General features: G+C 35.4%; 1 pseudogene across 1 annotated transcript; it reads right to left on the bottom strand.

Moving 5' to 3' along the window:
- Positions 1-2916: 2916 nt before the first annotated feature.
- Positions 2917-3416, bottom strand: LOC309865486 (small ribosomal subunit protein uS12 pseudogene; annotated as a pseudogene). Its single transcript has one exon. The product of its transcript is annotated as a small ribosomal subunit protein uS12 pseudogene (transcript).
- Positions 3417-13936: the final 10520 nt, after the last annotated feature.

The raw sequence follows: 13936 nt of genomic DNA, 5'->3' as shown, positions 1-13936 counted from the left end.
TTTTTTCAAGGAAGGCGTCTTAACTTGATCTCCTTCTGAGGTCTAGTAAATACCTTATGTCCTAGGCCCAAAGGGACCAGGGTTAGTAGCAGCTCTGCTGCTATTAGCCTAGGATGGTTATACTGTTTATTGTGGCTTCTCAGTGTGCAACCAAATCTCCATGAATAACCTCTCTGAATATAAGCATTCTTTAAATTTTACTAATTTTTTTTTTTGCCATGCACTTCTGATTGGGATCCAGACTAAAACGAGTATGATCTGGCTTCTATTTTAAAATTGTAATTGTAGAATTTTGCATTGCACCGAGATAGAGAAACAGGGACTTGATTTGTTCACTTGAAAAAATAAAAAATGGTAGACATCAGGTAATGATGGACAATGATCTCCAAGAAACTGAAAACAAAAAAGGAGAGCTCTATGCTTACTCCATTGCTTTGACTGCTGAGAGAGAGGTTCCAAGCTAAGGTACAGGGAGAGCACTCAGCTGGAGGTAGAGGTGACAGTGCCGAGAGATTAAGGCAACTTGTGTTCACAGGACAGAGTACCAAAGAGGAAACAGCTGTACAGAAAAAGAACTCCAGCAAGTTCCCTACAGAGGGTCTCTCTCAAGTGTTCAATAAAAACAAAATGACTAGCTCATGGGTGTGAAGATACCCAGGACTTGAAGAAAGAACTATCTGGAAGTATTAAAGAGAACAGTGTCTAGCATCCAAGATGGCTAATGTAATGCAGTTGGTATGGGAATCCGATATCTCTTCAATGTAGAGATGTTATTGCCTTTGGAAAAATACCTAGAAGTAGGATTGCTGGATTATATGGTAGTTCCACTTTTAATTTTGAAGGGAAGATCATATTGTTTTCCATTGTAGCAGTACAAATTTACATTTCCATCATCACTGCATGAGGGTTCTCTTTTCTCCACATCCTCACCCATGCTTGTTATTTCTTGTTTGTGTGATAATAGCCATTCTAATAAGTATGAAGTGATAGCTCATTGTGGTTTTCATTTACGTTGTCCTGATGATTAGTGATGTTGAGTATCTTATCATCACCAATGACTGAGCAGAGTTCATAAAGAAGGAAATAAAAATGTTTCATAAGATATGAAATGCTCAATCTCTTTCATAATAAAATAAATGCAAATTTAAACAACACTGCTAATGTGTTTCATCTATGATCAAATTAACAAAAACTCCAAAAGTCTGACAGCACACTATCTTTATGAAAATATGAAGAAATGGGGACTTGATAACATTACTGATGGGAGCATAAATCAGTAAAAAAGGAATAGAGGCACTTACCAGAACAAAATAAGGACACAAATCTAGAACACTGACAACACCAAATGCTGGTGAGAATGTGGAGTAACAGGAATCCTCACTCATTGCTGGTAGGAATTTAAAATGGTACAGCTACTTTGGAAGATGGTTTAGTGGTTTCGGAGAAAACTAAACACACTCTTACATACGATCCAGCAATCATGTTCCTTGGTATTTACCCACAGGGGCTGAAAACACATCAGTACAAAAACCTGCACACAGATGTTTCTAACAGCTTTGTTCATAATTGCTGAAACTTACAAGCAACCAAGATGCTTTCAGTAGGTGAATGGATAAGTAAACTGTGGTACATCTACATGATGAAATATTATTCATCACTAAAAAGAAGTGAGCTATCAAGCTATGAAAAGACATGAAGGAAACTTAAATGCATATTATTAAGTGAAAGAAGCCAATCTGGAAAGGCTTCATAATATTATTCCAACTATATGGCATTCTGGAAAAGGCAAAACTGTGGAGACAGTAAAAAGATCAGTGGTTGCTAAGAGGTGGGTGGAGGAGATGAATAAGTAGAGTACAGAGGATTTTTAGGGCAGTGAACACACTATATGATAGCACAATGATGGGCACATGCCCTTAAACATTTGCCCAAACCCATGGAATATGCAACACGAAGACTGAACCCATAATGTAAACTACGTGCTTTGGGTGATAATGATGTGTCAATGTATGCTCATCCATTGTAATTAAGGTACCGCTCTGGTGGGTTGATGCTAATGGGACAGGCCATGTATGTGTGGGATCAGGGGGCATATGGGAAATCTCTATACTGTCATCTTAATTTTGCTATGAACCTAAAACTTCTCTTACAAAAATCTTTACTTAGGAAAAAAAAGGATTGGAGGCTAATTAGGAAATACCCTTCAATATATTAAATATCTATATTCTGCTTGTAAAAAATATCTTAGAGATATGTTCATATACAAGAAAAATAACATAACTTACCCTGTTTATATTATTAAGATATTGAAAACATCTCAACATTTGCATTAGTAGATGTGTGGTGGAGACACTCATATGGGCTCACCAATATTATCTTATTTTTCTCTTTGTTACATTGCATTTATCATTCTGCCTATTTTTAGGGGGGACCAGGTGACTGAGTTCTGTGGGTCAAAAGAATGTGGTTAGAAATGATGTGCCTGATTTCTCAATTCTCCCTCAAAATCCTCTACTCTTCTATCTATACATAGTTTTTAAAATGTAGTGCCCTATGAGCCGAGGAGGTAGATGATTGAGAGTATTGGAATCAATAAGAATGAGTATAATATTATACTAATTATATTTTACAAATCATTAGTTTAAGCTCTATATTCTCTCTCAGCTTATGTTAATTAATCATCTTCCTATTGTTTTTTAAGTTTTCAGTAATAGGTATTGAATTTTATGGGATGTCTTTTCAGCTTATCCTTATGTTTATTAGAAAATGATATATTGTGTTGAATTATTAATACTTTTTCTGATAAATATATTAACAATTACTACTAATATTACTCCTCCTCCTACTACTACTACTACCAGCTAGCAAATATTGAACTCTTGCAATTTTCTTTCTTTTTTTTTTAACTCAGGCTTATGAAAATTTATTATTATCACTTTTTTGCTATCAAAATTTATGATCTTCGTCTTTCCTTCTTGCCTTTGTATAAGGCCAAAAGAGAGACATTGGCTACTTTTGATAACCTTAAAGCAAACTCCAGGAATGTCACTGACAGCATAACCTTTGTGACCAAATCCAGCAACCAGAACCTCATCATTTTCCTCATAAAAATCAAACAACCATCCTTGGGTACAAAGGCTGTTATTTTTTTTTGCCATTCTTGATCAGCTGGACCCTGACACACTTCCTGATGGCAGAATTTGGCTGCTTGGCTTCAACCCCTACTTTTTCCAGCACAATTCCTTTTGCCTGGGACGTGCCTCCAAAAGGGCTGGCCTTCAGGGCTGTGCCCACAAGGGCTTTCTTGTACGGTTTATCATGCCACTTCTGATCTTGTCGGTGGCTGTGGAGCTTCCTGACAGTAAGGAGACTGCGACACTTGCCCATCCTGCCGGCCCCACGGGCCTGAGCAAAAGAGTGAACTCTTGCAATTTTCCAGACACTATCTTAAGTGTTTTACAGCATTAATCAACCTAAATCTTCACAGCACTTGTTTGAGATACGTAACACTAGCCCTATATTATGAATAAAGAAAGGGAGTCATGTCAAGTTCAGCAACTTGACAGAATTAAATGTCCAGTAAGTGGCTGAGTTAGTCTTCAAATCTTCCCTTAAACATAGATTTATATTCATAAATTTATTAAATTACCTTGCATTCCTGAGAACTAATCTCACCTATGACTAAAAACTATTTTAATATCCTGGTGAGCATATTTGCTTATATTTAACTTGTGATTTTTACATTTTTATCTATAATTGGAATTGGAATGTTAAAAAAATAAAGTTTTGGTTCACTTATATTAGCTTCTTAAAATGATGGCAATAACTACTTTCTTACTCTGAAACGTATGGTATAGACTAAGACTAAGTCTGCACCAGTAAATTTGAATTGAATTCGACTATATGACACTCTTAGATTGGAGATTTCAAGAGGTAATTTTCGTTGTCTTACCTGATCATAATCTATTCAGACTGTAAAATTTTCTTATGCCACATTTGGTAAAATATATTTTCCCATAGAATTATTCTAAACCTATATTCGTTTAACTAAAAAAAGTAGAATTTGTTTGTCAACAATATAGAAACTTTTCTTTTAAAAAATAATTTTTATCTAACTTGTAATTTGACATTTGCTTATTTAAATGGATATCCAGAGTGAGACTAGCATGTTCTGCTTTAAGAAAGCTTTCATTTGCCTTCATGGAGTAAAAATAATTAGTTTATACACAGAAGCCTCCCAGAATATCTGCTTTTCGTGTTCTTTATTAACACATAAAGAAATATTACTATCAGTCTACTGTATTAAAATTTTAACTTTAAAACTGTATATGTGAAACAAATTTAGTTTTAAATTAAAAGTTGCTTTTTATTGAGTTTTTGAAATGAGTTTTTTGAATTTTTATTTCTATATTTACAATTAGACATTTCTTGGCACTAGAAGGAAAATATACTCAAATGTTAGACAATTACAAAAAATGTTTAAAACATCTGTTGACCTTAAATTGCCATCATACTTAAAAGAAATGCTCATGTACACTAATTTCATTTTTACAGAAGTCTTTTAAAATTTCTTTCTTTTCCCAAAACATTAAAATACACTAAAAATAGCAGTGGCTCTATTTACTTGAAAAAGTATTATAATTTCTGTTTTGATCGTAATGAGTGCCTGTAAGGTATACTTTTTTAAGAAAAAAATACCTGATTCATCAGGTATCAGATCTGTCGGCACCTTCATCTTTGACTTCCAGCCTCTAGAACTGAGAAACAAATGCTTACTGTTGGGGAGGGTGGTATTAATAAGATACATTAGTAGAAAAAGTGGAAAAGTTAGAGAAAAGTCTATATTAAGAAAAAGATATAATGAGGACTATATTTTTTAATGTAAAATTTCATCAAACAGTAATGTAACTTCTAATATACCAAAAGAAAACCTCTACCTGAAAGTTTGGGGGCAAGACTGGATGAATCAGGGGTTAAACTTGGGAGAGGGCTGGGGATGCTAACTTCTGGAAATGTGGCAACCCCAAGGTGGGAAGCCATTGACCTGCTTTATTTAACACCAGAGGGAGCCAAGACAGGAACTCATAAAGTGATTTGGACACAGCACAGAGGACTGCAGATGAAAAGTGTCTTTCTGTCACTGAAAGTGTGTATAGTTTCCTGATTTAACAGAGAGGATAGACTAGGAGCAGGGTGGCCTGATGGGAGCCCAAAGTAAGTTAGGAAAAGTACTGAAAAAGTACTGAATGAGGAGGAGGAGTAAAGTGTTGTTGTTGTTTTTTTTTTTTTTTCCCCAGGATTTTATTTATTTATTTGTCAGAGAGAGTGAGCACAGGCAGACAGAGAGGCAGGCACAGGCAGAGGGAGAAGCAGGCTCCCTGCTGAGCAAGGAGCCCAACGCAGGATTCGATCCCAGGACGCTGGGATCGTGACCTGAGCCGAAGGTAGCTGCTTAACCAACTGAGCCACCCAAGTGTCCCTAACGTGTTGGGACAATTAGAAAATTGTTCAGCAATCAGCTGGAAAGTCTTCATTTAAAGTTAGAACTGATTGGGTAGTCAATATCCAAGGTTCAAATACGCCAAGTGAGTGAAAACTGAAGATCACTTACAAAGATACATTTATTTGTGTATCTGTATATTAAATTATGTTTATTACTCTCACAAACCATTAGCAGTAATGTAAGTTCATGAGCAGTCAAGCTTGTCTTATTGACTTAGAAATTTAGCATACACATAATGAGAGCCTTTACTTAAATATGGTTATATGGACACACACACACACACACACACACACACACACATTTACACACTTGTGTATGTATATTGTTTTCACAAGGAGGTGAACTCCTTGAGGTAAGAAATCACTAATTTCTCTTTTGTATCTATTATCACTTAATGTGTATCCTTTCATATAATGAGTTCATGATGACTGTATGCATGATACAGTTTGTTTTTATATAACCTCCTTACATTTGATTCTAGTATTTAGTACAAGCAATTTGCATGATGGTTTATACTATGTAGATAGTAAAATCACTGAACTCCAGGACACTGAATAATTGTTATACTAAAGAAAAGCAGGGTAGTATAAAAAGAAGGAATCTAGGGGAAAGAACTATTCATATCGCTAAGTTATTATTTTTTCTATAAAAATATATTCCAGTCTTTTCCTTAGTGGATACACTGTAATTTCTCCTGGCTAGAATTGGCAGTGCCCTTTTATTTACTCCTCTTATTTCTCATTTAAATATCACACACTAGACTATCATTCTTGATTTTACTACTTTTTACTGCCTATGGGCTTTTCTTTCAACTCATTTAAAAGGCATTATGCTTTGATAATGGACTGTCTGAAGATGGAACTAAATTATAATTTTTTTAACTTCAATTTAATCATATGCCAGAGGCGACCAAGAGATATAGGGTTTCTCATGAAAAGTTCTACTCTCGTTGAACTCTTTATATATTGTTCTGTATTGGAAGACTTTCAGAGTCTATATACATAACTATGTGTGGACAAATATGTGAATATATTTGCAAAAGTAATTCTCTTCATTATAATTAATTAGCATTAAGACAATATCTTTGAATTTGTTTGGCTTTATTTATAGGATGAACATACAAGAAAGAAGCAATATTTAACAGTAAGAACACAGACCTCGGGATGTGGTAGATTAGCTTCAAATTCTTGTTCTGCTTTATTCTAGCTTGTAACCCTGGTGACATTTTTTTAACTTCTCTAAGTTACCCATCTGGAAAATGATGATGACAAGCCCTACAACTGAAGTTTGAATTAGATAACATTGTAAATCACTAGCCTTCAAAAACATTAGCATTCCCCTTAGAGAAAAAAGAGAGAAGCTGATGCTTTAAATAGAGGTCCTGTTTGGGTGCTTTTTCCCTCTAGAATACATAACAACCACAAGAAAATGGCATGTTTGCACAGCAACTTCATCTACTTATGAGTAACGTAAAGGGGAAGAGAAAAAAAAAAAAAGAAACAACTCAGGTTCAGTGAGAATTCCTAAACCCACTATAGGGTTATAGATCTTCTAATGACATTCTAATTAACTATGAATTTTTTAATGAATTTAACAATTACAGTCATTTCTGAAAGTATATATCCATTGCTTGATAGATTTAGCACAGATTTTAAACAAATATGATAGAGGGATTTAGTATTTCTGAGATGCATCCAAAGTGAAGTCTTTATTTTTCCTCAAATCTTGCCTCTTCAGTTTATCCCCAATTCAGTAATGATGACACCTTCTATCAAACTGTTGTTCAAGCCACTTATCTTGGATTAATTTTTGACATTTCTATTTCCCTCACCCTGCCATGTCCAATCTATTGTTAAGTCCTTTGGTTTCTCCTTTTAAAATAGAGCTTGAATGTGTCTTTTTCTCTCCATAGCCACTGTCTCTCTATGCTGCCTCTCATTTGATCTGTTACATCAGCATCCTGCATTAGGTATTGGCTGCAATAATAGAAACCCCCAAAGTAACCATTGCTTTTAAAAGTTTGTTGTTTCCTTCTTGAAAATAAAAGAAACATAGAGTTAAGTAATCCAGAGTTGGCATGTTTATTCTATGAAGCTGTTGGAGAACCAGAGTCCTTCCTCTTCACCATTTGGTGTGATTCTCAAACTCATGGTCCATGATGACTGCAAGAGCTCCAGCCATCACAACCAGTAGTATGGAGGAAAGAGGGCAGAAGCATGTATTTCCTCTCTTAAAAGAAAGGAGAAAAAAGTGCACACAACACATCAGTTTGCATAACTTTGGCCAGAAATGAATTCCATGGCCCACTAGTTATAAGAGATTCTGTAAAATATCTTTAAGTCAAAATGACCAGCTAAAATTTAGGATTCTGTTTTTATCTGGTTCTTGTCTGCCTTTCCATGTAACATTGCAGCAAACTCCTAGTATGCCTTCATATATGTAAGTATATACTAAACTTTCACCACTGCATGGTCTTAGCCTGAACTATGTTCTCTGCCTAAAGGGTTCTAACTGCATTCCTCCCCTGGATAACTCCTTATCATTGAGGTTTTAGGATAACTCCTTATCTTTCAGGTTTTACTTTTTTTTTTTTTTAAAGATTTTATTTATTTATTCGACAGAGATCACAAGTAGGCAGAGAGGCAGACAGTGAGAAAAATGGAAGTAGGCTTCCTGCTGAGCAGAGAGCCCGACGCCCGGGCTTGATCCCAGGACCCTGGGACCATGACCTGAGCTGAAGGCAGAGGCTTTAACCCACTGAGCCACCCAGGTGGCCCCAGGTTTTACTTTAATATCATTTCTTTGGATACATCTTCCCTGATAATCCAATCAAAATTGCCTCCTTCCATCAACCAATTTTTTTTTTCCCCTCGGACTCCATTATTATCATAACACTGATTGCCAATGACATTTATCTGTTTTTTTTTTTTTTCTTGTTTGATTTCTACCTGCTTACTTTATCCACCACTCTAAAAAGCCTATGAAGGTGAGGACCGTATTTCTTTTTTCTCAGTGTGCAATGCCTAGACATAGTGATACTCAATGAGCATGAGGGGGAAAAAAAAGGAAAAGGAATGAAACAAGGGAAAGATTAAGGAAAGAAGATAAGAAATATAAATTCTTTTGAAAACCCGGAGATGCTAATACCTTTATGGAATGATTGGTGGTTTGGTTTTAATCTTCTTATTAGACATTTCTTCCCTTTTTCTTGTCTCAATTACAGTTCCCAAAAAAGTACATTTAATTCAACAACTATCCATTGAGTTCACATTTATCTTAAATATGAAAACCATCAGAATGGTTTTTTAAAGTGTTCTGCTTTGAAATAATGCTGATTTTCCAGATTCAGCTCGCCAGGTGAAGATGAAATGGATTGAATCCCAAAGTTTTCCTGCATGTTTAGACATTGCCTCCTAAGAAAAGAATCTGAATAGTTTTGGAGTCACGTTTATGGATAAAGACTTGCAAATCTCTCTCTGCAAGTCCAGACACAAAAATACGAGGATTAAACTCCTGAATACCTTACAAAGTGCCCCATCTCCTGCTGTAATTGTTTGTAAGGAAATAAAAATACATTAAAAGGCCTTTTGCCTGTATGGTAATGTGTATGAAAGTGTTCTACTGAATATAAAATCACATATTTTCCCTCAAAATCAATCCAATTGGATTGAGTGTCCCTGAATACCTTATGAAAGTTTGTCAATCCTAAACATGTCTCTTAAACTTGCTTTGTGTTTAATTGTCAATAGTAATGTCTTATTTTGCCTTTCCCTGAATGACACTTTTACCTTCAGTAATGAATATAGAAAACTAATTGAAATCAATGTTTATCTTGAATAACATTAGGTTATTCTCAGAGCTCTTAGCTATTCTAGTCTGTACTTTGATTAGTTTTATTTAAAGATTTTTCTGTCATATGATGTTGGTGTACCATTTGGATTTTTCTCTATTTTTTTTCATCATTGATCTGGTTTTACTGTTCTTTTGGTTTGCCTTGTAGGAAATTAAAATTTCCTCTCATTTTACTTTCTACAAGCCATCTTTGAGACTGTAGAACATTTTTTTTAACTTATGCCAAAGAACACTTCATAAACATTGGTGAAACAGTGCACTGCCAATACTTTTAGCTGAGCTGTATTTTATTTTTAATGAAAGGATGTATTAGTATTCATGGGAGAGTATTATATATTTTGAACTCAGTCACATTTCCATTTGGCTGCTTTATAGAAATAATTTTTCTTTTTATGGGGGATTATCAGAGAATTTTAAGAAACGAAAAAGCCTTTGAAAACTAGTACCCTGCCACCAATACATTTTGAAGTAAGGGACATCATCGTACATGAAAGTTATTTTCACTTAAATAGAAGACAATTCTTCATTCACTAATATAATTACGAGAATGCATACTTAGTAATTCATGTGCCTAAAAATATAGATGCTATAGTAGGCAGAATAATGGCCTCCATAAATGTCTACATCCTAATTTCACAATCCTGTGCATATGTTAGGATTGTATTGTATTAGTTTTCTATGGCTGTTGTAACAAAATACCACAAACTTAGTAGCTCAAAACAATACAGTTTTATTATTTTATAGTTATGGAGGTCAGAGGTGTAAAATGAGCCCACAGGGCTGCATTTCTTTGAAGGCTCTAAGGCAAAATCATTTCCAATCTTTCTTGGCTCACTGTTGTTCCTGCATCTTCAGAATAACAGTTACAAATTTCTTTCTCTCTCACTCATTCTCTCACTCTCTTTTTCTTGCTTCCTTTATCTCCCTTTCTGTTGGTTTCTTTCCCTCTTCTCCTTCTCCTTCTCTATGTCTATCTCTCTGTCTCTATCTCTCCCTCTCTCTTTTTCTCTCAGACCCTCAAACCCTTACCTCCATTTTATAAGGACCCCTGTGATGACACTGGGTCCCCACCTGGGTAAATCAGAACGAGCTTCCCTTTCTGAGCTCCTCCATCTGTAAAGTCTCCTTTGCTATGTAAGGTAACAGACTCACAAGTCCTGGGAATGAGGATGTGGATGGACATTTGGGAGGAGGCATGATTCAGCCTACCACAACTGCGGGTGGAGCTAAGATTGCTAATCAGCTGACCTTAAACTAGGGAGATGATTCTGGATTATAGAAGTGGGCTCAATGAAATGAAAAGGGACCTTGAAAGTAGAGAGGGAACCTGAAGAGTAGGTCAGTGTGATGCAATGTGAGGAGGATACAATCTGCTATTGCGGTCTTTGAAGAAAGGGATCTGGGTCCATGAACTAAGGAATTCAAGGAGCCTGAAGAAGCTGGAAAAGACAAACCTTCCACAAAGCAGGACAAAGACAACCTTGACCACACACATAGATTTTAACCCAATGAGACCCATGTGAAACTTCTGACCTATAAAACTGTAAGAAAACAACTTTTTGTTGTATAAGCCACTGAAACTGTGGTAATCGGAGACATTTGGCCAGCAGCTATGTTGGATGAGTCCTATATATCTTAGCCAAGCCTTTATATGACTACAGCATTAAGCAAAATTTTTGACTGCAACCTCATGAGAGATCTTACGCCAGAACTACCCAGCTAAATTAACCCCAGATTCCTGAACATCAGAAACTGTGTAATTATAATCAATATTTATTCTTATAAGCTGCTAAATTCTCGATTTGTTGCACAGTAGATAAATAATATAAAAATTGATAGAAGCCTGGCATATGGTAAGAATTATATATGAATGACTGGCATTGATGTTCTTCTCTTGAGGGCAAATGAATATATGTGTCTTATCTCCTCTACCCATGCCTAAGGGAATTCCAACAATCAGGAACGATGAAGAGTCAAATCTAGTTACTCTAGAATGATGAGCCTTCTTGCTCACACAGGCTCATTAGTGTCTCTGGTATTTCCTTAGGGCTCTGCTCACTTCTTAGAAGTGTCAGGATTACATTCCAGTCCCTGACCTCTGCCTTCAGAGTTAGAGTTAGGTTTAACTTGCCCGAAAGTGGACATTTGAGGCCAACAGAAAGCTGCCTGGAGAAACTCACAATTAGCAAGTGAGAAGGGTAAAGTATGTGTGTGCGTGCATGTGTGTATGTGTAGACAGTGAGTGAGTGCATCAAGGATTCAACATGTTGTGGCGAATTGGATTACTTAATTAGTACTCAGGGCAAAAGAATTTGAGACTCTGTTAATTAAATAGGAAAGCAGGTTCAGGTCCAACCAAAAATTATAGAATGTCTAATTGTGGCAAAGTCTATTTGAAAAATTCTTCATTGTTATACTGTTATGCTGAAAAGAAATAAATTAAAAAAAAAGAAAGAAAAATTCTTCATTGTTGATCTGCTGAATAAGTAACTTTTGATTAGTTAGGTTTCTAAGGAACTAGTATTTAATAAATACTATGGGCCCAAATTATTTGTGTATTCTAAATTTTGAGCAAATTAGGATTAAATTTGAAAGTACCAATAGCCTTTATTTTAGTTATTTTTCATTTACATAATGCTGCTCCTGAAAGTCTCAAGTTACTTAGTCTCCAGTGAACACAAGATTGATGTCATTCCTTTAAGATTCCAACTCCCTGGGCGGTTTAACCAGATTATGCTGCCATCCTATTTGCTTTTCTATTATATATTTTAAGAAATACCTGAAAATTTCCAAGCCCTCTCAGCAGGCGTAACTTCATGTCATGAATGGGTAAAGTTAAGTCCTTTATTCCATGCGTGAATGTGTGCGTGCATGCACGCGCCTGGCATACACACATGTACACACACACGCATAAATCTCTGTCAACTAAGTAAAACTCACATTCTGCTATATCATTATGTAATGACTCTGAGAAAATAATTAAATGAAAAGTAGAGAACAGCGACTTAACCTGATAAAAAATCAGTATATGGGGGCCTTGTTAGCCCTGGAATCCCTTTCAATAAGTGAAATAAAGATGCATTCTGCATATTTCCAAGCTTGAGGTCCTACAGCAGCATTTTCTGCTTCTAAACTGGCTTTTAAAAATTTGTTCCATATTTTTATTTTATTTAGGTGAAGTTCACATAACATAAAATTAGTCACTTTAAAGTGAACAAATTCAGTGACATTTAGTAGATTCACAGTGTTTTGTAGCCACCACTTCCATCCAGTTACAAGACATTTTTCTCATTCCAGAAGTAAACCCATTCTCATTAAGTAGTCACTCGCCATTTTCACCGCCCCTCAAATCCTGGCATCTCTCTCAGTCTGCGTTCTGTCTCTATGGATTTATTTGTTGTGGCTATTTCAAGTAAATGGATTCATACAACATACGAATTTTTGCATTTGTCTTTATTTAGTATGTTGGTTTCAGTTGATCTGCATTGTAACATGCATCAGTGCCTTATTCCTTTTGTGGCTGGATAATATTCCATTCTATGACTATATCACATTTTGTTTATCCATCCAATGACTGACAGAATTTGGGCTTTTGACTATTGTGAATAGTGCTGCAATAAATATATGAGTATATGCATTTGCTAGAGTACCCGTTTTCTATTCCTTTACATATATACTCAGATCATATGGTAATTTTATGCTTACTTTTTGAGAAACCATCAAACCGTTACACCGTCAGCAATGTTATGAAAATTCCAGTATCTCCACATCACTGCCAAAACTTTTTTTCTTTTTTTTAAAATAGTGGCCATTGTAGTGGGTATGAAGTTGTAACTCATTGTGATTTTGCTTTTCATTTTTCTGATGATTAATGAAGTTGAGCATCTTTTCATATGCTTGTTGGCGATTTATGTATCTCCTTTGGAGAAATGTTTATTCAAGTTCTTTGCCAGTGTTCTAAATTGGGTTGTCTTTTTGTTGTTGAGTTCTGAGAGTTCTTTATACATTCTGGATATAGGCCTTTATTAGAGAGTTGATTTGTAAATATCCCCTCCCACTCTATAAGTTGTCTTTTCATTTTTGGATAACCAAAATGTACTTTTATGCACAAAAGTTTTTAACTTGAATGAAGTCCAGTTTATTTATTTTGTTGTTGTTGTTACATGTGCCTTTGGTGTCATATCTAAGAATCCATTGCCAAGCCAAGGTCATGAAGATTTACCCCTATATTTTCTTCTAAGAGTTTCATAGCTTTAGATCTTATACTTAAGCTGTTGTTCCATTTTGGGGTAATTTTTATATATAGTGTGAGAAGGGGGTCCAACTTAATTCTTTTGCATTTGGATATCCAGTTGTCCCAGCACCATTTTTTGTAGAGATTATCCTTTCCCTTTTGAATGGTCTTGTCATCGTCTTTGAAAATCAATTTGCCTTAGATGGCTTCCTTTCCTTTGGACTCTCAATTTTATCCTACTATCTATATGTCTATACATAATCAAGTACACCCTTTCTTAATTGCTGTAGCTTGGTAGCAAGTTTTGAAATCAAGAAATATGAGTCCTCCAACTCTATTCTTCTTTT

This window comes from Mustela nivalis, assembly GCF_964662115.1.
Source record: "Mustela nivalis genome assembly, chromosome: 5".
Taxonomy (NCBI): domain Eukaryota; kingdom Metazoa; phylum Chordata; class Mammalia; order Carnivora; family Mustelidae; genus Mustela; species Mustela nivalis.
The sequence above is the reverse complement of the archived record's forward strand: the minus strand, read 5'-3'. Positions and strand labels throughout refer to the sequence as shown.